Below are 22836 nucleotides of genomic sequence, written 5' to 3'. Positions count from 1 at the left end.
CTTGGTTAACTGAGCAAAACTGAACTTTATTGGTGCACACAGCTGTAACAACAATAGAAACCAGCCACAACCAAACCGAAATAACAAGAGATCCTAACAGTGCACAGAATTCTATCACTGTTAGGAGCGGGGCAGGTTATGAATATGTACAGGGGTATGAGGTCACCTAATGAGTTTTGAATCAGGACCACTGGCATTTCTAACACCAGTGCTGTGGGAACAGCCTGTGCAGTTTGCTCTGTACCCAGATCACAAACGTTCGCTCCACACGCTGAGCTTTTGAGATCCTTTTTTAATTCTTTTCCCCCTCCCTCCGTTCTGCAGCTCCTGGTGCCCCCGCACCGAGAAGGGCCCTGGCTGGGTTCGGCCGTTCCCGGCCGGTGGGTTCGGCAATTCCCGGCGGGATCAGCAATACCCGGCGGGTTCGGCAATTACCGGCCGATGGGTTCGGCAATTCCCGGAGGCTTCGGCAATTTCCGGCGGGTTCGGCAATTCCCGGCGGGTTCGGCGGCCAATCGCGCGTCGCCGTTGCCCGGGCAGCCGGTCCGGCCAGTCCCGGGCGGGGCCGTTAAACGCTTTCGAACTCCCCGCTCCGTTTCCCGGGACACGCGTCCTGCCCACCCGCCGCTCTCGCTCAGTCGAGCCTTCGGCCATGGCTGAGCCGGTCGGTGCTGCGGGAGCGGGAGAGGAGACCGGCCCCGAGCGCCGGGAGAGCGCTGAGCAAAGGGCTCGGTAAGCCCCGGGAGCCTCCGTCCTCTCACCCGCTGAGCCGGGGGGAGGAGACCGGAGGGGGAACCTGCCCAGGGGCCTGGCCACTGGCCGGTCCCACCCACCTGCGTCCCCCGGGCCACGGACCCCGCGGTTTGGGGGCGGAGAGAGAGAGGAGAGAGCCGCCCCTCTCCTCCGGCACCGCCGGGGAGAGCTCCGCAGCTCCCACAGCGCCCACACACGGCCCGGGCGGCGGCTGCTCGGCGCCGAGCTCCCCGCAGAAGCCCTGCCCGGGGCTTTCCGAAGGCGGGGGAAGAGGGAAGCGTCCCGCCCAGCCGGAGGAGGGATCGGCCGGCCGGGAGGCAGGAGGCAGAGCCGGGGGAGGGGGGATGGACACGGCCCAGCCCACCCAGCCCTATGCTGGCGAGGGAGGCCCCGGCCGCGGGAGGGGGAGCAGCGTGACCGCCCCTGGCCCCGCCCCTTGGGTTCCCTGGGCTCTCCCTCCCCTGACAGGCAGCGGTAGGAGCCCATGGAGGGGCTGCTCCGCAGGGTCGTGGGAGGGGTGGCCGGGCTGGGTCGGGCGTCGCACAGGATGGGCGGGTTTCCACCGCAGGCTGCCGGGGGTCTTCGCCGCCGCTCAAGGGGCCGCCCCTCAGGTCAGGGAGCCGCCCCGAGACCGTACGGCCACTGAGACCCGAGTCCCGTCCCGAGTCCCCGCGGCCTCTCGGGGTGCGGCCTGTGGGACCTCTCCCCCCACTCCCCTCCGAGCCAGCCCGGAGCGCGGCGCCTCGGCCGCCTCTCCTCGGCGTTAGAGCCCAGGGCGGAGCGGAGCTGGGTGTCCCCCCGCCCCGAGAACGCCCCTGGCAAACACGCCCCCCCCTCACCCTGTTGACTTTTCAGTCTGTGAAGCGGGAGTTTGAAAAGAAACGGGCCCTGGGAGCGTGTGTGGGGCAGGAGCAGAGGGCTCTTTGTGTCTGTCTGTCTGTCTGTCTGTCTGTGCTTACAGTGGGTGGAGGGGATTCCCGGCGTAGGGCTTGTGGAGAAACAGGGATGCCTTCCCAGGTGTTAACGGTTGCCAGTATCTCAGAGCTCCCAGTAAGAGATGGTGGATGGTTGTGGGGTTGGAAGGGACCTTAGAGATCCGTCTTGTTCCAGCCCCCATGCTGTGGGCAGCGGTGGCCATGCCATGCCTGTGGCTTCTGTGTCCCTGAGGAGAAGGAGCGTCTCGTGGAGAGAGACACCGGCTGCACCAGTAGTAGTTCCCAGCAGCCGTGCAGAGCACAGGGCCAGGGCAGGAAGGTGCCCGTGCAGGCACTGCTGGCTGTCCTGGCACGATGTGAGCGGGAGACCCGGTTTCCCTCCGCGACCCCTGGCTGGGAATGGCGGGCGAAGCGGTGCCAGGGAAGCCGCGTCAGGTGCTTCAGCTGCTCTCCCGCTGCAAAGAGGTTTTCCAGCAGCGCTGGCTGGGACGGGTTGTAAGGTGGCAAAGGTGTTCCCAGGTCCCCTGTGTGAGTCCTTGCATGGAGCTCTCAGAAGGAAATTATCCCAGTGTGGCAGGAGAATTCGCGGTGCCTTGGCTGGGAGAGGCGGGGGATGCTCTGCGGTGGCTCTGTGTGTGTCTGAGATGAGCCCCGGGGGGCTTGGAAGGGGAACTACAGCAATTAGCTTTGGAAGTTTGCTTGTTGGAAGCTCAGCCGTGGTTGTAAATCCCTGTTCTATGTGTTCTTTCCTCAGCCCTCAGCTGCCTGCAGAACATCCTGATGGGCAGGAACCACACCAGCTACAAGCAGGTGCCGCCCATGACAGAGGTATTTCACAGCCCTGGTTCTTCTGGGGTTTGGCATCCCTTGGGAAACTGTGGGGTGTCTGAAACTGCAGAAGGGTGTGCAGCTTGGAATGAATCCCAGTGCTTTGGGTGGGATTAAGGTGGTGTGTGTGGAGGTTTTGCCCTGGCTACAGGCCAAATGCCCACCACACCGCTTGCTCACTCCCCTTTGTTAGAAATGCCAAAGGTCCCAAGAAAGGACTCGCAGTGACATACTAGTGAAGCAGTAATTTATTAAACCTTCCTGCAAGAGAGGGTGACCTAGCAAAGTAGGCAGTCCTGTGGTCAGAGTTTACAGCATTTTTATACCATATTCCCCTCTGAAATCCCTCCCCTGTTTATCTATGGATTAGGTGTTTCCAACAGGAAAACCTGGTACAGGCTCAACCAAGGCACCTTCTTCACATGCTGCATGTCTGGCAGGTTCCTGCTTTCCATTGAAACCAAATGGGGACCCTTAAATGCTTCCCTTTATCTCACTGCTTAGGCAGCTGAATAGTGGGGCTTGATTGGGACTCAGGGCATGTCTTATTTTATTTCTTCTCCAGTCCCCGTATGTTACACTGATCTGTTTATAACACCACAAAGAACATGGAATCTCCACACAAGAAAGTAAAAGTAAAATACTTCTCAAAATAACAAATGTGAAAAGTTGTTTGAGCCTGGCAAAGTTTGGGAGCCAGGAAGTGAGCTGATTCCAGACTTCTTTAAATCCCCAGGGTGTATCATCTTGAGCTACTCGGTAAAGAATCTTTGTTTGCTTCCACATATTATTAAAATCTGTTTCAATTTCTTGTTCTGATTTATGTATGCACAACAGCTTTGATGTATTACCATGCACACACCTCCTTCTTTGGCCAGTAGCAGATCTAAGGCCATCTGATTGTGTCTAACTACCTTACTGAAGGAGGAAACTTGTAATTGCAATCTATGGATAGCATCACTTGTGTCCCTTTGGAATAACTCCATGCTAGCAGATATATTAACTACAAAGAGTCCTTTTTCTTGTTGTATCTTTTGTGTTTGATCTCTTAATTTCTGAATGCTGGCGTGAATGGACTGAGAGTGGTCAGACAGATTCCTGCAGCACGTGCCATCAGAATCTTGACAGCCGTGTCCGTGAGCCAGGAACAGGAGATCAGTTGCTGCAGGATTCTGAGGTGGCAGGTCTCACAGAATCCACATCTGTAGCCAAGTGCCTTAGCTACCTTTGCTGTTGTATTTGTTTGCTTTGCCAGTCAGGAGTGTCAGGAGTGTCTGGGTGTAGGTAACATCAGCTTCTCTTCCGGTACAGGCAGCCATTATTGTCAGTGATCTTAGGCTGTGGGGAAGTCGCTGTTTCACTAATTTTCAGGTGTATTTTAAAGACTGTTAAATAGTTCAGTATGTCCCAGAACAAAACTTGAGTCCACCGTGGCTGCAGTTGGAACACTTGACTGATCCTGGTGTCAGGATCTGGTCCTGGTTCCTGCAGGCTTGCTTTCTTCTGGATGCACAGCTTTATCCACTTGGCTGGTCCCCACTTGGTTCCCGTATCTGTAATGACACAGGCAGATCTCCTTCCCCAAGTTAGTACCTGTAACTTCATTTCTTCCTAACACCTGACATTGACTTTCTTTGATCCCTTCCAAGCCTCCTTTTAAACCATTTTCAACATTTTCACCATTGGAGGTGCCAAACTGTCCTGTGGCAGACTTAAATAGTTCAAAAGAGAAAGAGCTTTGTTTAGTCGAGCAGCTGGGGAGATGTCCTTCCGTCCCCCTTTTTGTTTGTGAAGCAAACGCTTGAGAGTTTGATTCCTCCGTTCCCCCATGGCCTGGCCTGTGGGCGAGTGCGGTGTCCCTGTGACATGGGGAATGCCCCAGAGCTGGCAGGAGGTTTGTGTTGCCTGTGCTGTATATCCTGGGCCACTGTTGGGTCTGATTTCAGGGGGGACCCCAGGTGCTGCTGTGGCAGAGAGCACGTGGCGTTGGATATGTTTACTAGATCCCCCTTTGTGCAGTAGCCCCACACTGCCAGAGAAAAGGGATCTAGACAAACATGGACATACTTTTGCCCTCTAAATTCTGGGAGGTGGGTAACGTCCATTTGCCAGGCTTCTAGTGGGCCTGTGCCACAAGGACTGACGCCAGGGGCAAGGCTGCAAATATGGGTAATAAAGTACTGATGCTGTCGGTTAGACAGGAGGAGCCAGAATTCCTTTACCAACCTGTACAATCTCTGGTCTGAAACCCCTTTCAATAGTGCCCGTTCCATGCGGGTCACTATTCCCACCACACACAGGGAGTCACAGACTGTATGAACCGGTTCAGCTTTCCACTTGTCAAACACTTGTACAGCCGCCTGCAGCTCCAACTGCTGAGCTGAGGCTGGGGCTGCTTTTAATATCAAATGCTGCCATTCTCCATTCTCTTGCCCTGTCATTGCAGCCTTCTGAGTTCTGCCTCCCCCATCAGTAAATACTGTAACACCCCGAACCGGACGCCCAGACAACAAGGGCTTTTCTTCTCTTTGACAGTTCTGGGCTACTGTAGAGATTCTGTGTGGTGGGTAATGCACTTTCACTTCCCCTGCACAGTCTAATAAAGCTATTTGCAGGGTAGTGCTGTTCCTCAAGGGTTCTTACACTGACCTGGGCTGTCGCCTCCAAACACAGAGTTAGTTCCCTTTGGCTGCATTGGCAAGAACACCCATTCTAACAGCCTTAAGGGATCTTTGTCATTAGTCCCCTGCATTATAATAGCAAACACATGCTCTGTTTGATTAATGACTGTGACTCCTATGTCCCAGTCAGGATCCCATCGGTACTAATAACTTCCAGAGCCTTTTCAGCTGCTTCTGACAGGATTCTGGGTGCTCCTGCACCACCTTCTCCATCAGCAATGCCACTAAAGGTTCCAGTTCCCTATTTGTAATGCCAGATAATGGTCTAACCCAGTTAATATCTCCGAGCAGATTTTGAACATCATTTACCGTGCTGACCTCAGCTGGGATCTCAATCTTTTGGGGTGTTACGGTACTTTTATCAATCTGCCACCCCAGATATTTCCACACTGGCTTCTTTTGACTCTTCTCTGGAGCAATCTGTAACCCCTTGCTTTTCAAATGCCCTGTTATCTCATGAATCCAACTGTCAATGCTCAAGTTTTTTCCTGCAATCAGCCTCTCCTCCATGTCATGAGAAAAGATGAGATCAGGATGGGCTTTTCGTACTGGAGCCAGTGCCCAGGGTACATGAGCCTGGCACACAGTGGGTGAATGTTTCATGCCTTGTGGGAGCACCACCCAATGATTCCTCTCCATGGGTTCATTTTTGTTTGAAGTAGGGACTGAAAAGGCAATTTTTTCCTAATCATCAGGGTGTAGAGGAATAGTGAAAAAACAATCTTTGAGCTCAGTGATGAAAACGCCCCCGTTTTTAGGTCTGCTGTCTGGAGGGGTCAGCCCGGGCTGCCAAGCTCCAGCTCTTCCATCCCTGGAGGGACTTTCCTTAACTCGTGCTCCCAGCGCCATCTCCCGTCCTTTCCAGGAATGGCACAAAGGGGCGTGTTCCAGGGCCTTGTGGCAGGCGGGATGTGTCCCTTAGCCAGTGGCTCCCGCGTTGGATCCTGTCGGTGGGCAAGTGGCTGTGCGGGTCACAGCCCCTGATCAGCCCCAGCGGGGTTTCTGTTCCCAGGGTCAGTGTTTCCCGGGAGCTGTCCCCTGTCACCGGTGGCTCTCAGAGCCCCTTTCGCTGTGTCCCCAGCCCTGCTCTCAGGGGATAAGCGCATCCCTGGCCGCGCTCTCTCGGCCGCTTCTCGCAGCGCCGCTTTTCTGCCGCCCCCAGCGCGCAGCACAGCGCGGTCCTGCTGGCCAGCGGGGCTGAGCCCCGGGCGAGCGCTCGGAGCCGGGGCAGTGCCGGGACCGGGCGCCGTTTCCACGCTCCCACCTCCCCCCGTCCCGCTGTCAACTTTCTCCCCCACCCGCTCGTTCCTGGGTCAGCTTTTCCCTGGTAGTTTCTGCGATTGAGCAGCAATCGAGTTCCCTTCAGTTGCAATCCACATCCCCAGATGGGGCTGTTTTTCCCGCTCTGACGCCACCTGACGTGCCCAGGCTCAGGTGTGATCCCCCATCTGATGCAATGACCCCAAATCGAGGTATTCTTTCATTTAGCAGTACCTTAGTTACTTCTCTTGCTTTGTTAGTTCTGCAAGGGAAAGCTTCTGGCCATCCAGTAAAAGTATCCGTCAGTGCCAACAGGTATGGGTAACCCCCTTTTCTTTGGAGTTCAGACAAATCAATTGGCCAGGTTTCTCCAGGAGTATTTCCCTTTCCAATCGTACCCCATTTTATTCGATTCCCTGTATTAGGATGATTTCTTCAGCACACTGCACATTGCTGTGTGATCTGTTGGACAGTTCTACACATATTTTTCCCTATCCACTTTTGACTTGAATATTCCTATAAAGCATCTGCTCCCCAATGGGTTTTATCATGTTCTTTCTTAACCAAATTCCAAATGAAATTGGAGGGTCTAATTATCCTTCCATCCTCTAAAAGTGCCCATCCTTTAGAGGGGATTTGTACTTTAAGTTCTGTCATGAATTCCTGATCTGATTTAGAATATTTAACATTTTCCTGATCACATAATTCAAGTTCATAGTCTTTACTGGTTGGAACCAGAGTTAAAATTTGATTTCCAGATGTCCTTTCTGCAGCCTGCTTAGCTTCATGATCGGCCAGTCTGTTACCTTTTTGTGGATCAGTGTTACTTTTGGTATGTCCCCGACAGTGCAGAATGGCAACCCTGGCTGGTGGCTGTACTGCTTCTAATAAGGGAAGTATTTCTCTTGCATGCTTAATATGTTTCCCTTGACTTGTTAAAAGTCCACGTTCTTTCCAAATCGCTCCATGGGCAGCACAACTCCAAAAGCATTCTTGGAGTCTGTCCATATGTTTATCCTTTTTCCTGCTGCAAGTTCCAGTGCTGTGGTGAGGGCACTGATTTCTGCTTTTTGGGCTGAAGTTCCAGTAGGAAAAGGATTTGATTCTCTTACCTGGTCAGTAGTGGTCAGTGCATACCCAGCCTTAGGGATGCCTTGTCAGACGAAACTGCTGCCGCCTGTGAACCAGGAATCTTGGGCACCTTCTAAAGGTTCTTCCTTCAAATCAGGTCTGCTAGGATACACAGCTTCCATAGTCTCCAAGCAATCATGTACCAGTGGTTCGGTTGTAGTTTCACTGAGAAAAGCAGCTGGCTTCACAGTGTTAGTTACTTTAATCACAGTGTCATCAGACTCCACAAGAATAGGTTGATATGTCAGAAATCTGGATGGGGAAAGCCAATGACTTCCCTTTTGTTGCAGAAGAGCAGACACATTGTGAGAGACCATTGGTGTTATCTTCTGTCCTAAAGTGAATTTCTGGGTTTCTTCAATGTTAAGAATCCCAGCAGCTCCTGCTGGTGAACACCCTGGCCATCCCTTGCTCACTTCATCCAGCTGTTTAGAGAAGTTTGCCACCGCTCTTTCATAAGGTCCTAAATGCTGAGCCAGGATTCCCAGGGCTTCTCCTTGTTTCTCATGTGAGAAGAACTCTTTGAGTTCAGTCACCATTGGGATAGCATTTTTTCTCATCCTGGAATTCCTGAAGCCCATACTCCTGGATATACCTGATGATTCATTTCCTCACAATCCGATGTTACTTCCAAAGATTTGGCAAGAGTAATTTTGGCGAGGCTTAAAATATCAATTAATTGGTCCTCTTTTACTTTCAATTCCATATTCCCTTGCTTAAATTCTATTATTGCTTCCAATAAATCCCTCCCCAGCAGAGATTTAGGAGAATTTGGGGTATATAAAAATCTGTGTATCCCGATTTGTTTGCCCAATTTGAATTTGAGAGGTTCACAAAAGAATGCCTTTTCCTGTTGTCCAGTTGCTCCCACTATATTAACAAAATCTTTACTTACAGGTACCACTTCTTGACTGAAAACGCAAAAAGTAGCACCCATGTCAACTAAAAATTCCACCTGCTGCTCCTGTTTCCCCAGCTTTATTTTAACCAGTGGAACCGCTGGGGTGGATTCCCCAGGTCCCCATCGGTTCCCCGCTGTTGCCGCTGCTCTCTGAGACTCTTTCTGACATTCTGGGCAGTTCTTTTTCCAGTGCCCTTCTTTTTCACAGTGTGCACACTGATTTCATCCTAAATTTCCAGGCATTGCCTTACCAGTCCCAAACCTTTTTCTTCCTTGTTCCTGCTATACTCTGTTTCCCTCTCTCATTTTTTCCTCTACTTCCTCCCTATTTCTGTTCACTCTCCAAGCTGTTTCTAATCCTCTTTCCAATTCTCGTACTCAGCTTCTGTCATTTTCTGCAGTTTTCTCCTTATATCTGAAGCAGACTGTCCCAAAAACAGAGAGAGCAACTGCTGCTTTCCCACATCAGAGGAGGAAACCTAAGTAGTCTATTTTCTCATAGCTTCCTTTAGTCTGTCTAAAAATTCAGTGGGATTCTCAGTCTGCCCTTGCTTCATAGCATATACTGCAGGCCAATTCACTGCCTCAGGGCCGGCAGTCTCTATGCCCAGCCTTATCCATTCTCAGTATTGTGTTGGTCTTTTATAATCTCTGCTGGTATTTTGCTCCCAATAGGGATTTGTGAGGGGAATATGGTCACCTACATGCCTATCCAAAGATCTCCCATTTATTTGTGCCTGCACATGAGTCCAGGCAGCTTGCAGTATTAAGTGCTTCTCAGTCTCTGTCATGTCACTTGACATTAAATCAATAGCTTTCCAGTCAGGATCCAAATTCTTAACAATCCATTCGAATCTTCTTGCCACCTGAGAGGGGTCATCCCTATATCCTTTAGCTATTTCCTTCCAGTTATCCAAATCACTGATCGTAATGGGGGTCTTTACTTTAAGTGTGTCCCCTGTCGGTCCCACAACTTCTCTTAGAGGGGCTAATGATTGTGGGCCTTTGTCAGTTTTACTTCTGGTTCGGCTTCCAACAGGACCGGAGCTGGAGTGATCGGATGTTTGTTCATCTGATTCACTTTCCCTTTCACCAGAAAAGGGAGGGGATCCTAACTTGTCTGGTTCTGGCATTTCATCCCCCACTTTTCTCCTAGAAGCCCCTTTCCGTGTACCACGCTTCCTCATGCTGCATCCCTTCAGTAGTTTCTTTTTCTCTGTGTTTTTTTCTAAAGCCATCACCAGGGAATCTTGCGGTATAGGAAGCCCACACTCCCTCTGCCACTCTGGATAATTTCAGAGGGCGAAAAACATATCAATACAGTCAACTTCATCCCATTTCCTTTGTTCTTTACATAAAACATTAATTGCGACTGAGTATTGCACTTAAGTGTCCCATTCTGTGGCCATTTTTCTTCACTATCCAATTTATATATAGGCCACCACTTATTGCAATATTTAATCAACTTCTTTTTACTCTCACTCCCACCAGGTTCTTCTCTGGTCTCTTTCCAGTGCAGAATCACACAACCCAGGGGGCTTTCCTTAGGGATTTCGCTGCTTTGTTTCCCTCCCATCCTTAGTCAGTGTTACCTCTCAACCCTCATCTTTAAGGAGAACATTAAATACATTCCACACTGATTACACCAAAAAGAAAACAAACTGTAGATTTCTATTGGGTCATTTTCTCTCTCTCACAGACACGCTGCGACTCGGGCACTCCCCACTCACACCAGAGTCAGCTCATTCCACTCACAACAACCGCTCGTCAAATCCAAATCCCTTTTCAAAAGTCAGTTCCTTGTAACAATATCCAAAGTTCAGAGCAATCACTCAGTGCCACCAGAGCAGCGTTGGGAATCAAACCCTGGTCTCCCTGTGACAGGCAGGAGCTCTCTCACTGACCGCAGAGCAGCACGCTGTGACAGAAGGTGGCAGCAGGACTCCACACTCACCTTGTGATTACGGAAACGCCTCGGTCACACTGCACAAGATCTTTATATGATAAATCCAAACCAGAACAATGCTCACTCAATACAGTTATGGAGATTCCGATTGTTTGCAGCATTTACAGGCTACTAACCAGGTGTATACAACCAGGCACCAGTGACCTGGGATACGACTCTCGCCTGGGATGTCTCCCAACTGCCTACAGTATCCCCAGACGACCAGTCTCCAGAAACCAAATGCCAAGATACCAAGTACACCAGATACAGACGGGCATCCACCAAACCAGGAGCTCAAATAAAGTTAAAGGAACACCTTAACAATGGGAGGATGGTCCTGGTCTGCTGCTGCAGTGAGCCGGGCAGGGCGAGGAGTCCCTGCAGGAAATCCCAGGGCGTGCCTGGGGAGTCCTGTTCCTCACTGGGTCCTGCAGCCCAGCAGAGAGGGTCCCATCTGGGTGCCAAACTGATGCCTCGGAAAGCTGGAATCCAAACTCACCAGCCTTGGTGACTGTTAAGCAGGGATCCTTTATTGTAGCTCTGGGCACACAGGGGATCGCTCCTCCCAGTGTGTGTGCCCATTAGAGCCAAATTTCTCCTGTTTATACAGTTTAACTTTACATATTCATTCTAATTTCTAGGGAAAGGCAGAGTTATGCAAATTATTTCTAAGAAGTAATTTCTCTTAATTTCCCAAAGATAGAGCATGCTCAGTGACAGCCAGGGGGTCCCTCGGTGGTCCCCAGGGGTGAAAGCTGAACGCCCTCCTCGCTCTCAGCGCACGTTCCCCACGTCTCTCTCCATGCTTATCTGGGCTCCCAACACCTGCACCAACTAGTTAGTTTTTTGCTGAAAACAAGATTACAGCCAAATCCTGCTAAAATCCAAACCTAATCTATTCCTAAAACCACACAAATTCTTACTTCCTTATCTTCAAGGCTGTTACTAATGCATTGTTCTGGTTAAGCTTTGCAGCTGCTCTCACAAGCAGCTTACACAGTTACAGCTTTCTCTTAAACTAATCTATTCTTAGAACCATGAAAATTCTTCTATTAAAGGTATATTAAATGTCTCTTAAGCTACACCTCTATCAATCTATTCAGCATGATTTACATTTCATTGAATCATTTCCAACTACACTTGTGAGAACAGGGGGTGTTTGAATGTCCTTACTCAGCAACGCTGGGAAGTGAAGTGAAAGTGTTTTTCAGTTATCATTTCCCCAGGCTGTTCTTTCCTGATACAGTGCAATAATGCACTCCATTCCTGTGCAGTCATTGGACCATCCCAGGGGAAAAGGTACAACTTGTGGTTTAGGTCGACCTGAGGCACATGCATGGCAATCCCTCTTGTTTAAACTTTTCACAGTGTATTTTATCCATTCCAGCCAGGCATTCGTGTCTCCATATCCTGTTTCAATGTCTGTCTCAAATCCTCAATTCTAAGTGTTTGTACTATTGTAGGATCATTGGCAAGTCCTCCTGCCTCTGTCCTAGGTTTCTGTGTACTTGTCCACTCTTCTTCCTTGTTTGAATTTCTGTTTTCAGATTTTTCTACCGTTATTCTGAATCGCCCTAATGGATCTTTTCCTGTGACCTCTCTCCCTAGCCCAGAGGCTCGAGTGATAGTACTAGTAGCATCACTGATAGTAATTATTATATTACAGGCCCTTTCTTGGCAATTGTGGGTAGTGTGTCCTTTTGAGATTGTAATCGTCTCTTTTAGGGGTTCCCAGTACAAACATTCTCCATTCACATCTACTGCTCATCCATTACCCCGTGTAGTCCACCAAGCATTGCTCCAAGAGGGGCAAGGACCCTCCCCATGAAGTGTCCAACCTTGTACTGGTTCAGGACACATGTACTTTTCTGTACTGCTCAGTGCCCTTTGGTTCTCTAGACCCCCACAATCCAAAATCTGGCAAGCGTCAAGCATGATGCTCTGGAGCCTGGTCCCCTCTGGAATGCTGAATTGTCAGTTCATTTGATTATTGAGGGCGTTTTGAGCATGACCCAACACTCCTGGTTTCATTATAGTGAAGTATAAACAACATATTAACGTTATTTTGAACATTTTCATCCTTTTACAACCCCAAACCCAAAAGGTAAATACTAGTGCAATAAAAACTAAACAAAATCTCTACTGCTAAAACAATATTTGCTTCTTAAGCAGTTTGATGAGCAGAGGGTTCTTGGTGGGCTGTATGTACCAACATTTGTCCTCAGAGAGAGATTCCACTGGTTCTTTGAGCCAGGTGTAATGAGTCCAGCCTCTCAGCAGTCCTCACTGCAGTTTCGGTTGTCAGCAGAACCTGGAAAGGGCCTTCCCACTCAGTCTGCAGCTTGGATTCCTTCCATGACTTAATCAGAACCCATTCCCCAGGCTGGATGGTATGGACTGCAAATTCCAGTGATGGAGTTTGTGCAAGGAGTCCTTTACTCTACAGGTGCTCCTCCAAAAGCTAAGTTTTCTGCTTTCTTCTTGTTCCTGCTTTGCTTTCAGGAATCCACACACTCCTTGCTCCTTAAGTAACATCCTATCTAGCACAAGCTGGTTTTGAAGTGCAACCTTCAAGACAGCTTGTACTTGTATATTGAGCAAGTCAAACTTGTCATCTCAGTAAGGCCCCCCAGGGCTTCCACTTGTGCAGTTAAATTGGACAGCATCATTCTGGTTTTAAAATTACCTATTCCCAATCCAAAGACTCAGCCCATACTGCTACTTTCTGAGACACAGTCCAGGCACCTGTGTGTGTACTTTGTTTGGTACTGGGATGCCACAATCCTTGAGAGATTAGTTTCTCATAGTAGTAAGAAGGATGTCATGATGGTATTCCCAAAGTAGACTGCAGACTGGGATTAACAGGATTTAACATCTCTGTAATAGTCCCATCTGAGCATATCCACGTTAACTGTCGTGGAACATAAATAGGTGAGTCACCATAACTGCCCATAGATGGAGGGATCTGACAGGAAGAGTTCTTAGTATATTGTAAATCTTTATAGCTTGTGCTACTCTTCCATCTCATTGCTGGAGGGGATGGCTCTGTGCAATTTTGTCAGAAGCAGATGGCACTGACTAAATGCTGTAATGAAGGAATTAACCACAACCAAGTGTTTTCTAGGTCCCCACCAGTGGTACCATTTATAATGTTTGTGCAGTTCCACAGAGGTGTTTTCACATCAGGTTGTGTTGACACCCTATGTTGAGGCCGCTGGTGTAGCAATCCCTGCTGTCACCTCCCCTCTCCTCACGGGCTTGAGACCGTAAACAACTGGCAGGTGGCCCTTGCATTACATCAAACCATGTCCATGAATTGCTGGGTGTTGAAGGGAATTCAGAACCCCACTGTGTGTTTCCTGGTTCCACACAGCTCAGGACCGAGCACTTTCCCCAGCTGGGCTCATTCCCATCTCCTGTATCTGCCCATGGGTGTCTGGAGCGTGGCTGTTGGAAGGATCAGGGTTGTTTGCCTCTGCATCCCAAAGTCTTACTGTCCCAACAAAAGGGAACACAAGAACAATTTAGGCTCCAAATAGAGGTTCAATTTAATGTATTATTAAATGGCCACTTCCATTCAAAATCTCCCCAAATGACCAACGACTGCTGGTTCCAGAGCCAGTCTAAGTTTTTACCCATGTCCACAGGGAGAGCTGTTATAGGGATCCCCTGAGTAGGGGTGTGTGGTAAAGGCAAACAGGTAGTCACGTGAGAAAAGTTAAGCATACAAGCAAAACCTGGTATCATTTTATAGATCAGACTGTCTGGTTCAGTGTGATTTATAATCAGAGAACCATCGACATGTTGTTCAAAAGCTGGAGGCTGTATATTCCATATACTAGATTTTTTACAACTACAGCCGTGATGTAGCACTTGTTATTAAAACTTGAGTTACAAACAATCACTCCTATTGAAACAGACAGACAGACAAACTAAGAGCAGAAGACCAAAACTCCCAGTGTGAGCTTCAGGTTTAGGTATTTCAATTGCTTCCAGGTACAGGTCTTATTTCAGACTTACACCTGTGAGGTCTCCACCCCATGTCTTCTCAGCTCTCCCTTTTCTTTTTCTTCCTGGAACAGTCCTGTGCTTGAGAGAGAAGAGAACTGCAGGAACGTGCATACGCTCGACAGTGAATTGGTTAGAAATCTGGTGTCATTCACCTTTGAGGACATCCTTTTCCTTCAATATTCTTGCCAGTGCACTATGGGCAATGGCAGGGGAGTGTTTGCATCCTTGGGGAAGGTGGTTGAAGGTAGATTGTGTTCCTGTTTGACTCCCTGCGGGCCGCTGCCAGCCGTCCCCTCCCGTCCGGTGTGCACCCTGACCACACCGGAGCCTTACAGGGTGGCTGGGCTCTGGTTGCACTATCACAGGTTTCCAAGTCTTTGGTCCCCTCTGTGATCCCCTCCTTAGCAGCAGATGGTAAAGGATATTGATTAAGGTTCCTTTTTCTGGGAGGAGGTGACTTAACAGATTCTTCAAGCACTGGAACCTCACACAGCAGGGATCCAAAGCTGCACACTGTTCCATTAGGTAGTTTCCAGGCTTTGCTAAGACATCAAATCCTAGTATATTATTTCAGTGTGGACCAATGACAACCTTTATCTTAGGGATTGGGTTTTCCCTTGGAGACCAAAACCACACAATACTAATTGGTCTGGTTTCACGGACCCCAGTTCCTCCTATTCCATTTATCTTCTCCTGGGTAGGGGTCAGTCCTAACCTTTTGGCTGTTTTTTTCAGTGATAACACTTCCTTGAGCTCCAGTATCAATTGTGAAATGCACAGGTCTGGGCCTGGGACCAGCGGTGAGCAGAACATGTGGGTCAGTGTGCTGGTCAGGCCATTCTAAGGTGGATGTTGCACCAGTGGGTCGGCCTGAAATTCCCCCTGCGTTTTCTAGTTCAAATCCATCAGATCCTCCCTCAAGTCTGAGCAAGGACTGACTGGCAGGCACAGAAGAATTCCCCTCCTGAGTTTGGTGGTATGAGAAAATTCCATAAAGTTGCTAATTGGCCGCTCCACCAAGTTCATTAATGTGCAAATAATCTGTGAATTGCCCATTTAGGGCTGGGTGAAGTGTACTTAGTGCTAATGCCTTTCTCCACAGATCCTTGGGCTGAGGATTGGTTGGTCCATGGGGGTGGGAATTCTTGTCAAAAAACCCGGTGCCTGGCAGACCCAGGGCTGTAAATTTGAACCTTCCTCTAACCATCCCATCTTTGTGCCATAAATGACAATTCCTTGTAATAGTTCCCCCCACGTTAAGAGAGGCTGTTGCTGCTGGTTGGGGTAGCGAGTGCTGTGATCAACTGCTGGCTTTGCACGTAGATTTTCAAGGCTTCAGGGAGACCCCTAATCAGTGCTTTAAGGTGGACCAGATCTCCTGGAGTGGCAAGGGGAATGCCCTGCCTCCATGGCTCGTACATGGCTGGAATACACACAGCCTTTTTTCCACTGATCCAGCCAGCCCAGATAATTCAGTGGAACCAGCTTGTTACATCTTCTCACTGCCTTCTCTGGTGCCAAAATGTACCTGCCTGATGGGTTTTCTTCTCCTAAATGTGATTCCCATCACCGATTGGCTTGGCCCTGGTCAGCAGCAACTCTGGCCTTGAATTGGCTGATGTTTACAGACTGGGGCCTGCAAAGAGCTTCTTGCTGCTGCTTGCAGAAGGGGTCTCGGCTACGCAAAACTGTGTCAGTGGGCTTTGGTGCAAATAACAATCCTAACCCCTCTGAAATCACGCTCTCATGTGGCCTGCCTTTGTTGTTTAGATGCTGCCATCTCTGGGTGTGAAAAGGTTCCTGCTGTGGTGGAGATACCAGCACAAGAAGCAAGGAGACACCAGGCTTCCGACAGCGATGCAGCTCCAAAAGCAGCATCTGCAGGACAGGTTAGCAGAGACTTTCCTGAACCTGTGCAGCCATAGGTGGTTCTTCTCCCTTGACAACAGATGCCTCTTGTGTGCTGGGTTTGCCTCACTGGGGTTTGCATGCTCTGCTCTGGCACGTGGAGCTGCGGAAGGAGCTCAGTGTTTGTTGTCCTCCTGATACTTGGTGATTTTTCACGTTCATAGTTTTAGTGTGTGTGTGTGTGTGTGTAAGCTGTTGCTCTTCTTCTCAGGCTTGTAGTTAAGCTTGTGGAAACTCTAAAAGGATGGCATGGTCTTAAACCCGCTCAGGTGCTCATAATCCAACTGAGGGTGTGTTTCCCTATCCTTTCCTTCTGATATCGGAAGCAACTGTTGGAAAATTCTTGATAAACCTAACTTGTGTGGGAGAAGAACTGGAGAAGCAGGCCCTGGCCAGCTGTGGAGTCCAATTAAGATACCCTGGGGACTCACAGCACGCGATCACGACTTGGATTGACAGGAGTGTGTTTTGCCTGAGTTAGGATGCAGAGCACAGCTGAAGAGAAGAGCCTCCCATTAGAGGAGAGAGTTGCAGAAGGAATTCTTGCGGTTTCTAGCAGGACACAAGTTCCTAGAGCTGGGCTGACACAAAGTAAAGGTGCTGCTAAAGTAAACTGGAATAACGTGCCAGTATTTTGGGAACAGCCTGTGCAGTTTGCTCTGTACTCAGATTACAAACGTTCGCTTCATATGCTGAGGTCCTGCTGTCCTTTTTAAAGTATTTCCCCCCCTTCTGTTCTGGCAGGATGTTCAGCAAGGAGGAAAGAAGTGCAAACGGCACCACAAAAATACGAAAGGACAACCTCCTAGGAGGCGGGTTGATTCACTGCTGACAAGAGCCAACAGGTAATGAGAGGGAGAATAAGCACTGGCTTTTGGGTGGTAACTTAGAGCTGGTGGAAATGGGACTGGATACTTAATCTTTGCTACTCTGTGTTAAGAGAGGCAGCATCTAGTTCTAGTGCTGGCAGTGTAACTTGAAGGTAAAAGATCCCCAGCGCTGGAAGTTCTGTAGCACCGTTCAAAGGAATTGATTTTCCACTTGTTTGGCACTGATGAGTTTTGCCTCAGTGGGGAATCCTGTTCTATCTGGGAACGTGAAACTTAATGTCAACAAAAGGATTTTCAGTGTAGAGAAGCGTCATCCCGGCTGCCCGTGCAGCACCCTCACTCCCCGCATCCCCGCCGTTCTTGCTCGCTCAGGGCAGGGGGAGCGGGGTGGCTCCAGGACCCAGCTGAACCCAGTGGGAAAGGGGAAACCCGACCCGTTCCTGCCCACTTGGTCTGGCCATTCCCGGTGGGTTCGGCCTTTTCTGACCGGTGGGTGTGACAATTCCCGGTGGGTTCGGCAATTCCCGGCGGGTTCGGCGGCCGGTTGCGCGTCGCCGTTGCCCAGGCAGCCGGTCCGGCCAGTCCCGGGCGGGGCTGTTAAACGCTTTCGACCTCCCCGCTCCGTTTCCCGGGACACGCGTCCTGCCCACCCGCCGCTCTCGCTCAGTCGAGCCTTCGGCCATGGCTGAGCCGGTCGGTACTGCGGGAGCGGGAGAGGAGACCGGCCCCGAGCGCCGGGAGAGCGCTGAGCAAAGGGCTCGGTAAGCCCCGGGAGCCTCCGTCCTCTCACCCGCTGAGCCGGGGGGAGGAGACCGGAGGGGGAACCTGCCCAGGGGCCTGGCCACTGGCCGGTCCCACCCACCTGCGTCCCCCGGGCCACGGACCCCGCGGTTTGGGGGCGGAGAGAGAGAGGAGAGAGCCGCCCCTCTCCTCCGGCACCGCCGGGGAGAGCTCCGCAGCTCCCACGCACGGCCCGGGCGGCGGCTGCTCGGCTCCGAGCTACCCCCAGAAGCCCTGCCCGGGGCTTTCCGAAGGCGGGGGAAGAGGGAAGCGTCCCACCCAGCCGGAGGAGGAATCGGCCGGCCGGGAAGCAGGAGGCAGAGCCGGGGGTGGGGGGATGGACACGGCCCAGCCCACCCAGCCCGGTGCTGGCGAGGGAGGCCCCGCCCGCGGGAGGGGGAGCAGCGTGACCGCCCCTGGCCCCGCCCCTTGGGTTCCCTGGGCTCTCCCTCCCCTGACAGGCAGCGGTAGGAGCCCATGGAGGGGCTGCTCCGCAGGGTCGTGGGAGGGGCGGCCGGGCTGGGCCGTGCCGGGCGTCGCACAGGATGGGCGCGTTTGCACCGCAGGCTGCCGGGGCTCGTGTACCAATGGCTGCTGGGGCTCCTCGGCGCCCCCGAGCTGTGTGCGGCCTCCCCGCCGCTCAACAGGCCGCCCCGAGACGTAACGGCCACTGAGAGCCTCGTCCCGTCCCGAGTCCCCGCGGCCCCTCGGGGTGCGGCCTGTGGGACCTCTCCCCCCACTCCCCTCCCAGCCAGCCCGGAGCGCGGTGCCTCGGCCGCCTCTCCTCGGCGTTAGAGCCCAGGGCGGAGGGGAGCTGGGTGTCCCCCCGACCCGAGAACGCCCCTGGCAAACCCTCCCCCCCTCACCCCGTTGGCTTTTCCGTCTGTGAAGCGGGAGTTTGAAAAGAAACGGGCCCTGGGAGCGTCTGTGGGGCAGGAGCAGAGGGCACTGTGCGTGTGTGTGGGGAGGGTGTGGGTTTGGGTGGGTGTGTCTGTGTGTGGGGGGGGGGGGGGCGAGGGGTGGGTGTGTGTCTGTGTCTGCCAGTCTGTCTGTGTCTGTGTGTGTCTGTGTGTACAGCGGGTGGAGGGGAGTCCCAGCGTAGGGCTTGTGGAGAAACAGGGATGCCTTCCCAGGTGTTAACGGTTGCCAGTATGTCGGAGCTCCCAGTAAGAGATGGTGGATGGTTGTGGGGTGAGAAAGGACCTTAGAGATCCATCTTGTTCCAGCCCCCATGCTGTGGGCAGCGGTGGCCATGCCATGCCTGTGGCTTCTGTGTCCCTGAGCAGAAGGAGCGTCTTGTGGAGAGAGACACCGGCTGCACCAGTAGTAGTTCCCAGCAGCCGTGCAGAGCGCAGGGCCAGGGCAGGAAGGTGCCTGTGCAGGCGCTGCTGGCTGTCCTGGCACGATGTGAGCGGGAGACCCGGTTTCCCTCCGCGACCCCTGGCTGGGAATGGCGGGCGAAGCGGTGCCAGGGAAGCCGCGTCAGGTGCTTCAGCTGCTCTCCCGCTGCAAAGAGGTTTTCCAGCAGCGCTGGCTGGGACAGGCTGTAAGGTGGCAAAGGTGTTCCCAGGTCCCCTGTGTGAGTCCTTGCACGGAGCTCTCAGAAGGGAATTATCCCAGTGTGGCAGGATAATCAGCGGTGCCTTGGCTGGGAGAGGCGGGGGATGCTCTGCGGTGGCTCTGTGTGTGTCTGAGATGATCCCAGGGGGCTTGGAAGGGGAACTGCAGCAATTAGCTTTGGAAGTTTGCTTGTGGGAAGCCCACCCCTGGTTGTAAATCCCTGTTCTGTGTTTTCTTTCCTCAACCCTCAGCCACTTGCAGAACATCCTGACGGGCAGGAACCACACCAGCTACAAGCAGGTGCCGCCCATGACAGAGGTATTTCACAGCCCTGGTTCTTCTGGGGTTTGGCATCCCTTGGGAAACTGTGGGGTGTCTGAAACTGCAGAAGGGTGTGCAGCTTGGAATGAATCCCAGTGCTTTGGGTGGGATTCAGGTGGTGTGTGTGGAGGTTTTGCCCTGGCTACAGGCCAAATGCCCACCACGCCGCTTGCTCACTCCCCTTTGTTAGAAATGCCAAAGGTCCCAAGAAAGGACTCGCAGTGACATACTAGTGAAGCAGTAATTTATTATACCTTCCTGCAAGAGTGGGTGACCTAGCAAAGTAGGCAGACCTGTGGTCAGAGTTTACAGCATTTTTATACCATATTCCCCTCTGAAATCCCTCCCCTGTTTATCTATGGATTAGGTGTTTCCAACAGGAAAACCTGGTACAGGCTCAACCAAGGCGCCTTCTTCACATGCTGCATGTCTGGCAGGTTCCTGCTTTCCATTGAAACCAAATGGGGACCCTCAAATGCTTGCCTTTATCTCACTGCTTAGGCAGCTGAATAGTGGGGCTTGATTGGGACTCAGGGCATGTCTTATTTTATTTCTTCTCCAATCCCCATATGTTACACTGATCTGTTTATAACACCACAAAGAACATGGAATCCCCACACAAGAAAGTAAAAGTAAAATACTTCTCAAAATAACAAATGTGAAAAGTTGTTTGAGCCAGGCAAAGTTTGGGGGCCAGGAAGTGAGCTTATTCCAGACTTCTTTAAATCCCCTGGGTGTATCATCTTGAGCTACTCGGTAATGAATCTTTGTTTGCTTCCACATATTATTTAAATCTGTTTCAATTTATTTTTTCTGACTTATGTATGCACAACAGCTTTGATGTATTACCATGCACACACCTCCTTCTTTGGCCAGTAGCAGATCTGAGGCCATCCGATCTTGTCTAACTACCTTACTGAAGGAGGAAACTTGTAATTGCAGTCTATGGATATCATCACTTGTGTCCCTTTGGAAGAACTCCATGCTAGCAGATATATTAACTGCAAAGAATCCTTTTTCTTGTTGTATCTTTTCTGTTAATTTCTGAATGCTGGCATGAATGGACTGAGAGTGGTCAGACAGATTCCTGCAGCACGTGCCATCAGAATCTTGACAGCCGTGTCCGTGAGCCAGGAACAGGAGATCAGTTGCTGCAGGATTCTGAGGTGGCAGGTCTCACAGAATCCACATCTGTAGCCAAGTGCCTTAGCTACCTTTGCTGTTGTATTTGTTTGCTTTGCCAGTCAGGAGTGTCAGGAGTGTCTGGGTGTAGGTAACAGCAGCTTCTCTTCTGGTACAGGCAGCCATTATTGTCAGTGATCTTAGGCTGTGGGGAAGACACTGTTTCACTAATTTTCAGGTGTATTTTAAAGACTGTTAAATAGTTCAGTATGTCCCAGAACAAAACTTGAGTCCACCGTGGCTGCAGTTGGAACACTTGACTGATCCTGGTGTCAGGATCTGGTCCTGGTTCCTGCAGGCTTGCTTTCTTCTGGATGCACAGCTTTATCCACTTGGCTGGTCCCCACTTGGTTCCCGTATCTGTAATGACACAGGCAGATCTCCTTCCCTCAGTTAGTACCTGTAACTTCATTTCTTCCTAACACCTGACATTGACTTTCTTTGATCCCTTCCAAGCCTCCTTTTAAACCATTTTCAACATTTTCACCATTGGAGGTGCCAAACTGTCCTGTGGCAGACTTAAATAGTTCAAAAGAGAAAGAGCTTTGTTTAGTCGAGCAGCTGGGGAGATGTCCTTCCGTCCCCCTTTTTGTTTGTGAAGCAAACGCTTGAGAGTTTGATTCCTCCGTTCCCCCATGGCCTGGCCTGTGGGCGAGTGCGGTGTCCCTGTGACATGGGGAATGCCCCAGAGCTGGCAGGAGGTTTGTGTTGCCTGTGCTGTATATCCTGGGCCACTGTTGGGTCTGATTTCAGGGGGGACCCCAGGTGCTGCTGTGGCAGAGAGCACGTGGCGTTGGATATGTTTACTAGATCCCCCTTTGTGCAGTAGCCCCACACTGCCAGAGAAAAGGGATCTAGACAAACATGGACATACTTTTGCCCTCTAAATTCTGGGAGGTGGGTAACGTCCATTTGCCAGGCTTCTAGTGGGCCTGTGCCACAAGGACTGACGCCAGGGGCAAGGCTGCAAATATGGGTAATAAAGTACTGATGCTGTCGGTTAGACAGGAGGAGCCAGAATTCCTTTACCAACCTGTACAATCTCTGGTCTGAAACCCCTTTCAATAGTGCCCGTTCCATGCGGGTCACTATTCCCACCACACACAGGGAGTCACAGACTGTATGAACCGGTTCAGCTTTCCACTTGTCAAACACTTGTACAGCCGCCTGCAGCTCCAACTGCTGAGCTGAGGCTGGGGCTGCTTTTAATATCAAATGCTGCCATTCTCCATTCTCTTGCCCTGTCATTGCAGCCTTCTGAGTTCTGCCTCCCCCATCAGTAAATACTGTAACACCCCGAACCGGACGCCCAGACAACAAGGGCTTTTCTTCTCTTTGACAGTTCTGGGCTACTGTAGAGATTCTGTGTGGTGGGTAATGCACTTTCACTTCCCCTGCACAGTCTAATAAAGCTATTTGCAGGGCAGTGCTGTTCCTCAAGGCTTTTTACACTGACCTGGGCTGTCGCCTCCAAACACAGAGTCACAGTTCCCTTTGGCTGCATTGGCAAAAACACCCATTGTAACAGCCTTAAGGGATCTTTGTCATTAGTCCCCTGCATTATAATAGCAAACACATGCTCTGTTTGATTAATGACTGTGACTCCTATGTCCCAGTCAGGATCCCATCGGTACTAATAACTTCCAAGGCCTTTTCAGCTGCTTCTGACAGGATTCTGGGTGCTCCTGCACCACCTCCTCCCTTCAGCAATGCCACTAAAGGTTCCAGTTCCCTATTTGTAATGCCAGACAATGGTCTAACCCAGTTAATATCTCCGAGCAGATTTTGAACATCATTTACCGTGCTGACC

The sequence above is a fragment of the Gallinula chloropus genome (assembly GCF_964237585.1).
Source record: "Gallinula chloropus genome assembly, chromosome: 17".
Taxonomy (NCBI): Eukaryota; Metazoa; Chordata; class Aves; order Gruiformes; family Rallidae; genus Gallinula; species Gallinula chloropus.
This window is presented reverse-complemented; position numbering follows the sequence as displayed.